The sequence below is a fragment of the Carcharhinus amblyrhynchos genome, chromosome 5 (assembly GCF_965287045.1).
Source record: "Carcharhinus amblyrhynchos chromosome 5, sCarAmb.v2.hapA, whole genome shotgun sequence".
NCBI classification, from domain to species: Eukaryota; Metazoa; Chordata; class Chondrichthyes; order Carcharhiniformes; family Carcharhinidae; genus Carcharhinus; species Carcharhinus amblyrhynchos.
Window position 1 is genome coordinate 10670902 of NC_137328.1, and position 16023 is coordinate 10686924.

A 16023-nucleotide genomic window follows, 5' to 3' on the forward strand; every position below is an offset into this window, starting at 1 on the left:
TGTAATTAATTTGAGTTGGACAACTATAAATAGTGAAGAAGTACAGCTTTAAGAAGGCGACGCAAGACTTCCTATGGAATCTTCAATTTTATTTTCCATTTGAAGTGGTTACGGCTAAGTAACAGTTTAGTGTGTCCTCGCTAAATGTGTCTTCCATCCGCACGAACTGTTACAAAACACAGGCATGCCGTGACAGATTTTCTCGACCAAAGTTGCCAGATGCCGCGGTTATGGATTTCCAAAGTTATGACATTCAAGAGTTGGAAGATTATCATTTACGAGTGCCAGCAAGTTGAGGTTACGAATTAAGCCGGAGAGGCTTAAGCCTGATTTTTGTGATAATACGCAGCACCACCTCACTGCCACTGACATTTTTACGATGTGGAGGTGCCGGCGTTGGACTGGGGTGGGCACAGTAAGAAATCTCACAACTCCAGATTAAATTGTGAGACTTCTTACTGATGTACTTAAGCACTGATTCCCCAGTCATTGTAAGAAGTCTGACAACACCAGGTTTAAGTCCAACCAATTTATTTGATAGCAAACTCACAAGCTTTCGGGGTCTCACAAGAGGTTACTGCAGAAGGTCAGAGGACATGGAGTTGGGGGTAGGGTGTTAGCCTGGATAGAGGATTGGTTGTCAAATAGGAGGCAGAGAGTGGGGGTCAACGGGTGCTATTCGGATTGGCGGTTGGTGACTAGTGGGGTGCCCCAGGGGTCGGTGCTGGGGCCTCAGCTATTTACCATTGATATAGATGATCTGGAGGAGGGAACCGAGTGTAGGGTGTCGAAATTTGCTGATGACACCAAGATTGGGGGAGCAGCAAATTGTGCGGAGGGTGTGGAGAGTCTGCAGAAGGATCTAGATAGGCTGGGCGAATGGGCCAGGAAATGGCAAATGGAATTTAATGTTGGCAAGTGTGAGGTGGTCCACTTTGGTAGGAAGAATGGTAGGAAGGACTATTACTTACGTGGCGAAAAACTGCAGCAGGAGACGGTGCAGAGGGACCTCGGGGTCCTTGTGCATGAGTCGCAAAAACCCAGCCTGCAGGTGCAGCAGGTGGTCAGGAAGGCGAATGGGATGCTGGCCTTCATAGCGAGGGGGATTGAATATAAAAGTAGGGAGGTCTTGCTGCAGCTGTATAGGGCATTGGTGAGGCCGCAGCTGGAGTACTGTGTGCAGTTTTGGGCGCCGCACCTGCGCAAGGATATTTTGGCCTTGGAGGGAGTGCAGAGGAGGTTTACTAGGCTGATACCGGAGTTGAGGGGGTTGAGCTATGAGGAGAGGCTGAATAAACTAGGCTTGTACTCGTTAGAGTTTAGAAGAATGAGGGGAGATCTCATTGAGACGTATAAGATGATGAATGGGATGGATAGGATAGAGGTGGAGAGACTCTTCCCGCTCAAAAAAGACAGTAGGACTAGGGGGCACAGCCTCAAGATAAAGGGGGGGCGGTTTAGAACGGAGTTGAGGAGGAACTTCTTCACTCAAAGGGTGGTGAATCTCTGGAATTCTCTGCCCGTTGAAGTGGTGGAGGCTGCCTCGCTAAATATTTTTAAGAAGCGGGTTGATGGGTTTTTGCTAAGAGAGGGGATTAAGGGTTATGGGGAGAGGGCGGGAAAGTGGAACTGAGCCACGACAGATCAGCCATGATCTTATTGAATGGCGGGGCAGGCTCGAAGGGCCAGATGGCCTACTCCTGCTCCTATTTCTTATGTTCTTATGTTCTTATGTCTCACCTGGCCCATTCACCTGATGAAGGGGCAAACCCCAAACGCTTGTGAGTTTACTATCAAATAAATTGGTTGGACTTAAACCTGGTGTTGTCGGACTTCTTACTGTGTTTTACCCCAGTCCAACGCCAGCATCTCCACATCATCCCCAGTCATTGCCAAGGGAGCTCAAGGGAGTTCAGATCAGCACGTTCTCAGCTCAGTAACCCATGGCTTTCTGTCCATTGACTTGAATGGATGGTGAAACGGATGGATTTGACAAAGGGTCATCTGGACTGGAGACGTCAGCTCTTTTCTCTCCTTACAGATGCTGCCAGACCTGCTGAGACTTCACAGCGTTTTCTCCTTTGGTAAAACCAGGGGTTGTGAGCCTTGCAAGCAAGTGCCTCCCACCTGATTTTGAAATCAGTGTGGAAATAATACCAACTGCTTTCAAATCAATGCTTTTCTGTACTCCATTCCTAAAAATCCAGGCGGACACAGTGCAGCGCTGAGTGAGTGCGGTTCGGTCAGAAGAGCCAATTTTTGATGTGCCAAGAAGCTGAGACCCAACTACCTACAAAAGATCCCATGGCTTTGAAGAAGAGTTTAGAATTTGTCCCCACTGTCCCATTCAATTTTTATCCCTCATCCAACACCTCTCAAAGAGATTATCTGGTCACATTTGCTGTCTGTAAATTGGTTGCCACAGTTCCTTCATTAAAGCCGTGACTGCGCTTTGGAACCTACGACGCTGGCTGTGAGATGTATTGCAGTTGGGAAAGGCGCTACATAAATGCATAAATTTCTTCCCTTCTGCCTTTACTAGGCTTCATAAATTACAAAACACAGACACAATCAAATGCGGATTAAACAGGTGTAGAATGCCACAAACAAAACATTTGCCCATTTCCTTTTATTTTTATGATTTGTTTTTTACTCCATTCTTAAAGTTACAAAGCCAATGAATAGAGTAGACCAGGTGAACCCAAATCCAGTCTTTTCTTGCCTCAGAAACCAAATTAGGGGAGGCAGTGGCCTGCTGGTATTATCCGCGAGACTATTAATCCCGAAAGTTAGCTAATGTTCTGGGAACCCGGGTTTGAGTCCTGCCGAGGCAGATGGTGGATTTTCAACTCAACAAAAACATCTGGAATTAAGAATCTAATGGATAGTCAGATGCTCTTTCCTAAGGTAGAAAAGTCAAGTACTTGGGGACATAGGTTTAAGGTGCGTGGGGAAGAGTTGAGAGGAGATGTGCAAGGCACAATTTGTTTCGACAGAAGGTAGTGAATGTCTGGAATACGCTGCCTGGGGAGGTGGTGGGAGCAGGTACAATAACGGCATTTAAGACACAGCTAGACAAATACATAAATAGGATGGGAATGGAAGCATACAGACTCCGTAAGTGCATGCATTTTTAGTTTAGGCAGACATCATGTACAGTGCAGGCTTGGAGGGCCGAAGGGTCTGTACCGTTCTTTGTAATGATGACCATGAAACCATTGTCGATTGTCAGAAGAACCTATCTGGTTCACTACTATCCTTTTAGGGAAGGAAATCTGCCACCCTTACCCAGTCTGGCCTACATGTGACTCCAGAGCCACAGCAATGTGGTTGACTCTCAACTGCCCTCTGAAATGGCCTAGCAAGCCACTCAGTTCAAGAACAACTAGGGACAGACCATAAATGCTGGCTAGCCAGCGACACCCATATCCCACAAATGAATAATACAATTGAATCCAATTTAAGGTCCCCACAAGAGACCCAAACAAGACCCAAGTTGATGAGATAAGGCATCTTGGGTTTGGTCCGACACTAGATCTGAGCCAAAAGGCTGAGAAGTGATTATTTGCCCATTTTCTTGCCTCAATCAAGTGCAGTGCTTTACTTGAAAGTTCAGATGTAATCATAAAACGCTCCTGAATTTCCACTGCCTCATCTTCATTCCACTAAATATAGCCAAAAAATTTACCAGTACATTCCAAACCAAAGATTCCATCTTGCGTAACATTTTTGATAAAAGAAAAATGTTGTTTTTTGAAGGAAGTGGGAGAACAAATGATGAAATAGGCTGCAACGTAATGGTCCGCAAACATGCTAAGACTCTTATGTTGATGAAGCTTAGGACAAAAATCCTATCCAAGCATAAATTTCTTGGCAAACCAATTGCATTATCAACTTTCAATTGTGCAACTATCACAGGCAGACAAAGCTGTTCACTTATCATGCGCAAGTTAAAATCTGCTTACATGATCCACAGACTCACAAATTAAAACGATCCAACATAGCAACGATGTAGGAGTAAAACATACGACAAACAGATTTCAAACACAGACACCATTCACCAACTCCCACTCGCCAACACCCCATCATAATCGGAGGCTCCAACACAGCATTCACACGGACGCAAGTTGTTCAAATCATTTTCCAACAATGCACTGTTAGGGGTTTTACAGTAACCAAGACCCCAAAAGAAGCACAACATCTTTTTTTTCTCATTTCAGAGTCAAAATTGTTCCTAAGCGCCAAGATTCTCTGTGTCGTACAGGAATACAATTGTATATCAGTCCCACGGGCGGCATGGTGACACACTGCCTAGCCTCACAGAAAGAAATCCCACAACACCAGTTTAAAGTCCAAACAGGTTTATTTGTAGCCAGAGCCGCAAACTTTCAGGACAGCCTATCCCAGCCACCTGACAAAGGCGCAGGCTGTCCCGAAAGCTTGCGGCTCTGGCTACAAATAAACCTGTTTGGGACCTCAAACTGGTGTTGTGTGATTTCTTTCTGTTTTACCCCAGTCCAACGCCGGGGTCTCCACATCTTAGCCTCCCAGCGCCAGGGACCCGGGTTCGATTTCTGGCGTTGGTCACTGTCTGTGTGGGGTTTGCACGTTCTCTCCGCGTCTGTGTGGGTTTCCCCCTCGGGTCAGCCGGTTTCCTCCCACACTCCAAAGACGTGGGATTAGGCTAATTGGCCATGCCAAATTGCCCCTTTGAGTCAGGGGTTGGTCGGGTAAATAAGTAGGGTAATTGGGATAGGGCCCGGGTGGGATTGTGATTGGTGCAGACTCGCTGGGCTGAATGGCCTGCCTCTGCATTGCAGGGATTCTATGATTAGTCTCACATGTCTGAGGTGCAAATCCAAGAGTTCTGGCTCATCTTGCAGATTTATACCACAAATTACATCTGATGTACCACGTAGTACAGAGCGATGCTGAAATGTGGAAGGTGTCATATTTGAAGTAAGATATTACACCAAGCTCCTTTGTAATTTTTTAAATGGTTAATCATAAGGCTGGATTTTACACCTCCTTCCCACTGCTATATTTGAAAGCTGGACAGGATGCTTGGAGAATAAAATGGATGGCCCTCCCACTGCCTTCCCACCCACCCCCATTTTGTCTCCTATATTCCTGTGAGTGGGAAAGCATCAAACAGTCCATTCACCCTTTGGCCTATTGCTGGCCTTAAATGGTCAATTAATGACCATACACAGGCCTTGCTCTGCCTCTTCCTACCAGCCAGCAATGCTCCATGAATAAAACAAAACTCACCCAATACTGCTTCGAATGTTACTGTTGAATTTGATTCCACCAGTCTTACATGCAGTGGTCTTCCAGATCATAAAAACTCACTCGGGACAAAAACATCACCACATGTTCCCCCCTCACTTCTTTTGCTTGTTATCTGTGTCATCCGATCAGCAAACATATACTGCTGTTGGAAACAGTTCCTCCATATCTATTCAACCAAAAACCCTTCAGAGTTCTGGTCACCTTTATGAGGTGTGCAGTTCACCTTCTCTGCTCCAAGGAAAGCAGCCCCAGCTTCCCCAGTCACTCCACATAACTGAATCTCCCGACCTTTTGTACAGGTATGGTAAATCGCCTGCACATCCATTCCAACATCTTGGTATCCTGCCAAGAGTGTGGTGCCGAGAATTGAATGCGCCATTCAGATGGGCCCAACCAACGGCTTATGAAGGATTTAGCCTTTGTGCTCTGTGCTTCCACTCAGAAAAAAACAAAGGAGCTCTCAACTTTTTATTTCACAGCCTTACCAGTTCCTTGTTCCTAGTTTTCTCTGTTCATGCACACCCTTTGATTTTAGGAGATCCTGGGGCAACGTTCAAGAGGAGGTTCTATAGGTGACCTCAACCGATCATTTATCCTTTAGGTAATGATGAGAGCTTGCTGTTGAGTACCTTAACAAGACCGACTACATTGCAAAAGAGTAATCTATTGACTGTAAAGAATTTTTGGGTTGTGAAGATGGCATGTTACGACATTATTTAAATATACGTTCTCTTGCAGATGTAAAGAAGACAGAATTGATGACTATATACTCTCCTCTACTCTTCATCTGTTAGTTATCACTCACTATCAAGCACTAATTAGGCCATAATTATTAGTTCTTTGGTACCTTTCACTCTATGGTTGGTGACCAATATACCACTCGCAACCAGCAAAAACGAGTGGAACAGCAGCAAATGAGATCATTCCATAAGACCATAAAATATAGGTGCAGAATCAAGCCATTCAGCCCACCGAGTCTGCTCTGCCATTCGATCATGTTGATATGTTTCTCAACCCCTGTCTTTTCCACGTAATCTTTTATCCCCTTACCAGTCAAGAACCTATCTATTTCTGTCTTAAATACACTCAATGACCTGGCCTCCACGACCTGTGGCAATGAATCTCACAGATGCACCACCCTCTGGCTGAAGCAATTCCTCCTTATCTCGATTCTAAAGAGCCATCCCTTTACTTTGAGACGGTGCCCTTGGAATCCTAGTCTCTCCTACTAACGGAAACATCTTCCCCACGTCCATTCTATCCAGGCCATTGTCCACTTGCCTGATTAAGATAGCTTAAAACTACATACCATTTGACATCATATAAATTTGGAATCAATTGCAAGACAATTTCAACACAGGGTTCAGATGACATCAATGCACTGCTAGTCATGTCAATGAATTGGGGTATTTACTCCGCAATTACTTATTGATTGCCTTGTAAAAGATTTTTTTAATTACTGTAAAATTTTAAGCATGGCAACATGAGCAACAACTTATGAAAAAGCAGGCAGGGGGCGACACGGTGACACAGTGGTTAGCACTGCTGCCTCACAGCACCAGGGACCCGGGTTTGATTCCCAGCTTGAGTCACCGTCTGTGCAGAGTCTGCACACTCTCCCTCTGCGTGGGTTTCCTCCGGGTGGTCCGGTTTCCTCCCACATCCTGAAAGACGTGCTGGTTAGGGTGCATTGACCCGAACAGGCATCAGAGTGCGGCGACTAGGGGAATTTCACAGTAACTTCACTGCAGTGTTAACGTAAGCCTTACTTGTGACTAATAAATAAAAAGGAAGGGGAAGGTTAGCCAGTTCATTAAGCCTCACACAATCGCCACGCAACAAATGAGCAAAACCTTACAGTCTTCTCTCCGACCGACATTTTTGTAATCTCCGGAGAGAGATGAAAAACAGACAAAAGGACACCATATCAACACAGGAGGAGACGTATCCTGGAATATTCCGATCCGATCTCCCCCTCAGGCAATCAAAACAAGCTGAGAGAAACTGCACAGTGACCATGCGACACGTACCCAAACATTTCCATTAACCTTTCATACACAATGGAACTCGCCACAACAAGGAAATCGTTCAGCTCCTTTTTGAACTGCTGAGGCAAATCTGCACTCACCACACAATCCAGTAGCTTCTTCCAAATGTCGATAACCCCTCTGAGTAAACAAAATCTTTCTGACGTTCCGCCCAGTCAAACACTTACATAGCTTATATGCGTGACTCTTTGTTTCCCGTAAACTATCTAATCCAAATAACCTGCCCACAGGGACACAATCTCTTCACCACTTTAAATACTTTCAACTTAAGTCCACTTTTCTCATGTGTCAGAAAAGTTCCCTAAAATGATTGTCATACATAAGAGTCTTTTACACCTCACATCAGTATAATGGTGCTCCCTCAAACTTTTTACCAGGCTTCTATGTTACACACAAGGGAACCAAAATATGTTTATTTATTTATTAGTGTCATGAGTAGGCTTACATTAACACTGCAATGCAGTTACTGTGAAAATCCCCTAGTCAGCACACACGGGTGCCTGTCAAGGTACACTGAGGGAGAACTCAGCGTGGCCAATGCACCTAACCAGCACGTCTTTCAAACCTGAGCAATGCGCAAATTCTGCGCAAACAGTGACCCAAGCCGGGAATCAAACCTGGGTCTGTGGCGCTATGAGGCAGCAGTGCTAACCATTGTGCCACCACAGTCACCCGATTCAAGGTCACACCTAAACTGTGGTTCTTTTGATATTATCTCTGTCACTCAAGGTGAGTGAAGGTGACACTTATGTCCTTGTTTGTTAGTTAGTTCATCTGTCAGCAAATAAGATATCTCAAAAACTTGATGAACACATTTCAATGAAACTTCATAGGGTATTGCCCAAGGAAGAGCTGATTAGACGGGCAAAGCTGCAGACCAGATCCTGGCCCCGGAATTTTTTTAAAGAAATTGTTAACACTGGGAGGTAAAACAAATTATTTTTTAAGACCGCTATTCATTGTTTTAGAATATTGTAGATTGTCTCAGCAGCTGTGGTGAAAGATGTCAAAATGTGAGCAGAGTTTTCAGAGCAGGTCGTTGGATATGGATTAGCCTAAAGCCTCCTCAGTGAGGTCTTATTACGAAGATTTTCTTTTTTGGCTTTGTGGTTACAGGTAATCAATGGAACATGGGAAAGCTTCAAAAAGAGCAGCGTAATTGTAATACTGTTGAGTTACAACAGCAGTGCAGAGTTATCCACACTTGCGAGTTCCCACTGCGTTTGTTTTACACTGGATTGTCTTGATTACGCACCCAAATGATCAATTAGTCTTTGCAATGGTTTCTCAGCACCTCAAGGTCTCAGTTGCATGACAAATATATCCCTGTACCACATGTCAGCTTTTAATGCTGCATTGAGCTTGGTGTTACTGCTAAACTTTAAATCTGCCTACATTAATGATGTGGATAACATTTCTGCCCCACCTTAGCTGCTGAACCCTCATCCATGGCTTTGTTACAATAAGACACAGTTATTCAAACACATCTACAGCATTCCAACTTGCAATCCCCACAAACTTTAGCCCCTCCAATTTCTTTTTGCCTGAATCGTAACTTGCACCAAGTCTCCTCAGTGCTCACTGACTTAGGTTAGTTCCTGACTCCACAACAGCTCAATTTTAAACTCTCATCCTTGTTTGCAAATCTTCTGCCCTGGTCACTGTACTGTCCTCCAGCCCTAGTACCCTCCAATGTCTCTGCACTCCGCCAAATCTGGTCTCCTTCATTTGCCTCATTTTCACTACTCCACCTACGACTGTGATGGCCTCAAACAGTGATATTCTCTTCAAACCTCTTCACCGCTCCCTGACTCACTCCTCCATTAATGCACTCCTTGAAATCCACCCCTTTGAGCAAATCTTTGATTTTTTTTATTCATTTGCGGGATATGGGTGTCACTGGCTGGCTAGCATTTATTGCCCATCCCTAGTTGTCCTTGGTCCACAGTTGAGAGTCAAATCACATTGCTGTGGCTCTGGAGTCACATGTAGGCCAGACTGGGTGAGGATGGCAAATTTCCTTTCCTAAAAGGGCATTAGTGAACCAGAAGGGTTTTTCTGACAATGATTTCATGGTCACCAGTAGATCCTTAACTCTAGATATTTTTAACTGAATTCGAATCCCACCATCTGCCGTTGTGGGATTCGAAACTGGGTCCCCAGAACATTAGATGAATTTCTGGATTTAATAATCGAATGATAATATCACTCGGCCATCACCTCTCCATTTTAATATTCTAATAACCCCTTATGTGGCTTAGTGATAAATTTTAAAGTTTAAAGTTCATTTATAATTGTCACAAATGGGCTTACATCAACACTGCAGTGAAGTTACTGTGAAAATCCCCTGGTCGCCACACTCTGGCGCCTGTTCGGGTACACTGAGGGAGGATTTAGCATGGCCAATGCACCTAACCAGCATGTCTTTTGGACTGTGGGAGGAAACTGGAGCACCCAGGGGAAAAACGTGCAGACATGGGGAGAATGTGCAGACTTAGAACAGACAGTGACCCAAGCCGGGGATTGAACCCAGGTCCCTGGTTCTGTGAGTCAGCTGTGTTAACCGTTGTGTCACCGTGCCGCCCAAATTTTGTTTGATAATGTTCCTGTGAAGCATCTTGGAATGTTCCATCTAAAGAAAGGTTGCTGCTAAAATGCATCTATTAAATGAAGATCTATTATGTATGGATCAGCCCTTTTTTTCTCATCGAGTGTCCTAAAACTGGCAAAAATCTTCATGTGCCACAGAAACTTCACCTAGATAATTATCTGAAAACAATGATCTTAACATACATTCCTGTGGGGCTCTTTGTCTTGGGATATGGGGGTTTCTGACTAAGACAGCACTTTTGTTGTCCATCCCTAATTACCCTTGAGAAGGTGGTGAGGCGCCTTCAGTCCAAGTGCTGTATATACACACTCAGTGCTGTTATAGAGAGAGTTCCAGGATTTTGACCCAGCGCAGTGAAAGAATGGGGCAGAGTTTTACACACCTCCAGTGGGTTCTGAGGCAAGGTGGGGGGGATGTAAAATTGCATGGATGGGATTCCCTCTGGGATCCTGTCACCCACCCCCTTCCCCCCCAGCATCCCAGATGCAATTTTTTGGTGGGGCAAACAGAGCCTTGGATTGGAAGCTTGCCTACACTCCTATTAAGGCTCTTAAAGAGGCCACTTAATGACCCCTTAAAGGTCTTTTCTAACCCAGCTCCAATTGTTAGGTTGGTGGCAGTTGGGTTAGGGTGCCAAATAGGTAAAGTTAACACTCTCAATCTCGGGCAGGAAAGTGGGATGGGGCTCAACCTGAAGGCCCCTTCAGATTTGGTGCGTCCTCCCCTCAGCGGCTTAGGGGCTTTGGCCCTCCCTCCCCATGGTTGACCCCCAGACACTGAGATCACCCCTTTCCAATCACCTCCCCAGGCCATCCCCTATCCTATAGTTCCTGCGGTCGCTGGCATTTGCCTGAGGTGCACACCAATAGATCTTTTGGATAAGATGTTAAGTTGTGGCCCTCTCTATTCTCTCAGGCAGATCCCATGGTATTACATCAAAGAAGACCTAAATAACATCCACCTTTCTGGTCAAGAGTTATCCTTCACGTCAACAGCACAAACAAATTATCCAGTCATTATCACACTTTGATTCATGGGATCTTGCTCTGTGCAAATTGGTTGCCATTGCTTTCTACAATGCAGCAATGACAATGCTTCAAACGCACCTCATGGGCTCTGAAGCACTTTGGAATGTTCTGTGGCTCCATACAAACGTACAAATTAGTGGTTGGGATAGGCCATTGAAGGTCACCATCTGTGCAGAGTTTGCACATTCTCCCTGTGTCTGCGTGGGTTTCCTCCGGGTGCCCCGGTTTCCTCCCACAGTCCGAAAGACATGCTGGTTAGGTGCATTGGCCATGCCAAATTCTCCCTCAGTGTGACGACTCGGGGATGTTCACAGTAATGTTACTGCAGTGTTAATCTAAGCCTACTTGTAACAGTAATAATTAAACTTAAAGCTTTACTTTAAATGAGCGTCCCTTTATTTTTAAACAGGGACCCCTAGTTCTAGATTCCCTAACAAAAGGAAGCATCTTCGTCACGTGCACCCTATCAATATCCCTCGGGATCTTAAAGGGTTCAATCAGGTTGCTTCTTACACTTTTAACCTCCAGTTGATAAAAATCTAACCTCTCCAACCTTTCCTCAAGAGACAACCAGTCCAATCCTGGTATTAGATAAGTAAACCTTCTCTGAGCTGTCTGCAACATATTTTTATCTTTCCTCACATAATGAGTAATTATGTAAGGAATACACAACATTCCAGACATGGTCTCACCAATGCCTGTACAACTGAAGAATAACCTCCCAAATTTTGTAATGAATTCCCTACACAATAAACAACAGCATCCTATTAACTTCCCTAATTACTTGCTGTACTTGTATACTAGCCTTTTGTGATTCGTGCATTAGCACACCCAGATCTCTCTGTACCTCAGAGTTCTGCAATCTCTGATGATTGAGATGAGAAACTTCTTTTTTATTCTTTCTGCCAAAAGGGCCAAATGCATATTTGCCCAACTTTCACTCCATTTGCCAGATCCTTTGTAGCCTCCTTACGTCCTCTTCACAATTTACTTCCCTACCTATCTTTGTGTCATCAGCAAATGTGGTTAGCACTGCTGCCGCACAGCTCCAGGGACCCAGGTTCAATTCCGGCCTCGGGTCACTGTCTGCGTGGAGTTTGCACATTCTCCCCGTGTCTGTGTGGGTTTCCTCCAGGTGCTCCAGTTTCCTCCCATACTCCAAAGATGTGCGGGTTAGGTTGATTGGCCATGCTAAGAAATTGCCCCTTAGAATTCAGGGATGCATAGGTTAGAGGGATTAGTGTATATAATATGTGGGACCTGGGTGGGATTGTGTTCAGTGCAGCCTCAATGGGCCGAAGGGCCTCTTTCTGCACTGTAGGGTTCTATGATTCTATGATTCCAAAGATGTGCGGGTTAGGTTGACTGGCCATGCTAAATTGCTCCTCAGCATCAGGGGGATTAGCAGGGTAAATGAGGGTTATGGGAATAAAGCCTGGGTGGGATTGTGGTCAGTGCAGATGCGATGAGCCAAATAGCCTCCTTCTGTACTGTAGAGATTCTATGATTTTATGGAGATGCACATTTTATTTTTTATAATGTATTTTTTTTTAAATGTGAAATACTGTTCCATTTCTTAGAATCTCTACAATGCAGAAGAAAGCCATTCTGCCCATCAAGTCTGCACCGACAACAATCCCACCCATGCCCTATTCCTGTAACCCCACATATTTACGCTGCTAATCCCCTGACGTTAGAGTCAATGTGGCATCGCCAATCAACCTAACCCACACATCTTTGGACTGTGGGAGGAATGATGTAGAGATGCTGGTGTTGGACTGGGGTAAACACAGTAAGAAGTCTCACTTCTTACAGTGGGAGGAAACCAGAGCACCCAGAGGAAACCCACTCAGACACAGGGAGAATGTGCAAACTCCACACAGACAGTGATCCAAGGCCAGAATTGAACCCAGGTCTCTGGTGCTGCGAGGCAGGAGCACTAACCACTGTGCCACCATGCCACCCCAAAATTTCTTATAGAGTAGTCAAAACACCATGATAAAACTTGCTGAGGCTAAATTTTTAAAAATTCAAATGTTATTTGTGTCTTCAATTTTACAGTTCATCTCAATTCGTGAAACCATTGCCTTTAATACAGCTGTCCCAGTAGTTGTTTTTTTTTATGATTTCAATCGCAACTTGTTTTGTAAAAAAATGCAGCAATAACCTCATCGAAACGTTCTCGTGTCACAACACACACCCTCAGAATGTAGAGCTAAAATGATGTGTCGGCATCTACTGCAAAAGAGAACAGAAAATGCATCATCTCAGCAATATTATGGCTTCACTATCATTGCAACTGAGTCTCTGTCTCTGTCTCTCTCTCTGTCGCCCTCTACCCGGGCAAGACAAGAGAAGAACAGCCCAATGCAAAGAGTAAATGATTTGATGGTTTCTGGTCACCGAAGGAAGGGGCTGGGGGGAACTGTGGAAGTATTTGCAATCAATACATAGTGGTAAACCTACCTAGTATTCAGTAAGTGGAGTAAAGGAGACTGGTACTCAATAAATAGTGAGCTGTGAGGCTGATTCCCTTTCGCACCCCCAATATACATATTATAAGGAGAGCTGACCCCCAGGCACTTTATACATTAAAAGGAAGACAACTCTATGTACTCTCCCTATGAGATTACAGATCCCACTCCAACTTACATTTAATGCAGTACACACTTGCACTAACAAAATAAATGGGGCAAAAAAATTGCACAAAAGGGGAAAGATTTAATTACTTTCCACAGCCCCCATTCCCTCTCGCACTTATTTCTTAAAGAACCCGCTTTATTGTACCGGCAAACACAAATAAAAGACATTAAGAACTAAAAGTGACATCTTATTTGCCTGTCTTTTGCTAAATATATACCCCACCCACCCACATTCACAGTTTTATGTGGTTGGGGGTTGATTATTTTCAAATCAGAGGACAGAGAATATATTAGCACGCAAATAACAATAGTACCTAAAAAAAATCCACTCGCCCCAACCCGGGTCAGGCGAGAAGTTAGGAAGTTGCCTGGGTCGCAAACAAAAAATCACCAAATGGTCTGCTCTGACTTTTAAGAGAAATGGAACAAAAGTAGACCCCCACCGCGATCAAAATTCACACCCATTACAAAGCAGTGGGCGAGAAATCCACACACATACACATAGGGAAGAGAGAGGAAGAACAATGGGCTCTGATGTACAACAAAGGAATGGTGAATTTAGCTTTACAGACTTCCACATCAGTGTGAGAAAGGTAAAATTAAATTAGCAAGCATTTCAATCCAAGAGATTTAATTCTATCACCTCTGCACTACGTCAAGAAAGGAAAGATTAAACTTCACATGTAATTTCAACCCAGATAATGGAACTTCATTGTAAACTTCATTTGTAAACGCTGATCTCTTACCTGTTCCCCCCCTCTGTGTTTTTTAGATGTGTGTACAGTTGCGTTGTCAGTGAAGTGACTCCAATTCCATGTAAAATTCTTCAGGTTGTGTGCAGCAGCCACTGTTCTGCCTCTCTTGTGTGTGTGTGTGCGAAGTATGAGAGTGTTTTTTCTCTCTCTAACCTCCAGTAGCTCTTATACAGCTGATCGAAATCTCGAGGTTACTATCGGTCAAATGCACTCCTCTCCCTCCCTCTCTCTCGCTCTCCCTGCTTGCTTGACATGTGTTTACCAGTCGCTATCTGCTCCAGAAAACAGGGGAAGGGAAGTCGGGGCAAGAGAATAAGGTGCCCTGCTGGTTTGAGGGGACCCTTTTTATTTGGAGCTGGTTGGGGTGTGTGGAGGTGGAATCTCTCTGCCAGTGGGTCCCAGGGTTAGCCCAGCCACTTTAACATGCAGGAAATGTTAGTAAGCCACTTAGTGTTGCAAAAAACACGTAATTCTCAGATCAAACTGAGATCCACGTTTAATGTTTCCCCTCCCAACTTTACTGTGGTTCAGGAAGTGTCAGTAAATTCTTAAGGGGGTTAATAACCATGGGTGAGTGGGAGGGGGGAGGTGGATGCAGGCGCAATGGGATTTTATGGTCTCGTTCATCCTGTAAAATCCCGCCCGAGCTCAACGCACCTTTCCATTGCCCTCGCCCCTCACCCGCTCCGATTCCCATGGGGTGGGTTGGGTGGGCAGGGTGGCAAAATTCCGGCTAATGGCTGGAATGTTACCACTATCCACGCCAGCAGGATTTTCCCTTCCCGCTGCGGTGAATGAAGATGTGGCTGGGTGCCAAATTCCCCGAACTCGCTGCAGCGGCAGCATGGCGTGAATGGCAAGATCGCGCCCAATTCAGTGAACCAAAGTGAGCGTCTTTTAATATTCTTAGATGGGATGTGGGCATCGCTGGCTTGGGCCATCATTTTTATTGTCCATTCTTAGTGCCCCTTGGTGAACCGCCTTCTTGAATTGCTGCAGTCCATGTGGTTCAGTGTCTTGACCCAGGGCAGTGATATATTTCCAAATTAGGATGGTGTGTGACCTGGAGAGGAATTTGCAGCTGGTGGTGTTTCCCCTGCGTCTGCCACCCTTGTCATTCTCGGTGATAGAGATCGTGGGCTTGGAAGATGCTGTCAAAGAGGCCATGGTGAGTGTTGTTGCAGTCTATCTAATAAATGGTACTTTGGGTGGCACGGTGGCACAGTAGTTAGCGCTGTTGCCTCACAGCACCAGGGACCTAGGTTCAATTCCAGCCTCGGGTCACTGTCTGTGTGGAGTTTGCACATTCTCCCCGTGTCTGCGTGGGTTTCCTCCTGGTGCGCCAGTTTCCTCCCACAGTCCAAAAATGTGCGGGTTAGGTGGATTGTCCATGCTAAATTGCCCCTTAGTATCTGAGGAATTAGCAGGGCAAAAATGGGAGGTTATGGGGTTGGGTAGGATTGTTGTCAGCGCAGACTCGATGGGCTGAATGGCCTCATTCTGCACTGTGGGGATTCTGTGGTGCACATTGCTGTCATCTGTGTTTTGGCAGTGGAGAGATTGGATGTTGAACGTGGTGGAAGGGATGCCAGTCAAATGCGTTGCTTTGTCCTGGTGGTGTCGAGCTTCTAGAGTATTTGAGCTGCA

General features: G+C 45.1%; 1 protein-coding gene across 1 annotated transcript in view; it reads right to left on the reverse strand.

Moving 5' to 3' along the window:
* LOC145342898 (phospholipid-transporting ATPase ABCA1-like) overlaps nt 1-14529 on the reverse strand; it is a 153608-nt gene extending 139079 nt beyond the window's left edge. Inside the window, exon 1 of the mRNA XM_080188471.1 lies at nt 14368-14529. The gene's annotated coding sequence lies outside the window, so the exon portion shown is untranslated. The remainder of the gene's footprint in view (nt 1-14367) is intronic.
* Nucleotides 14530-16023: the final 1494 nt, after the last annotated feature.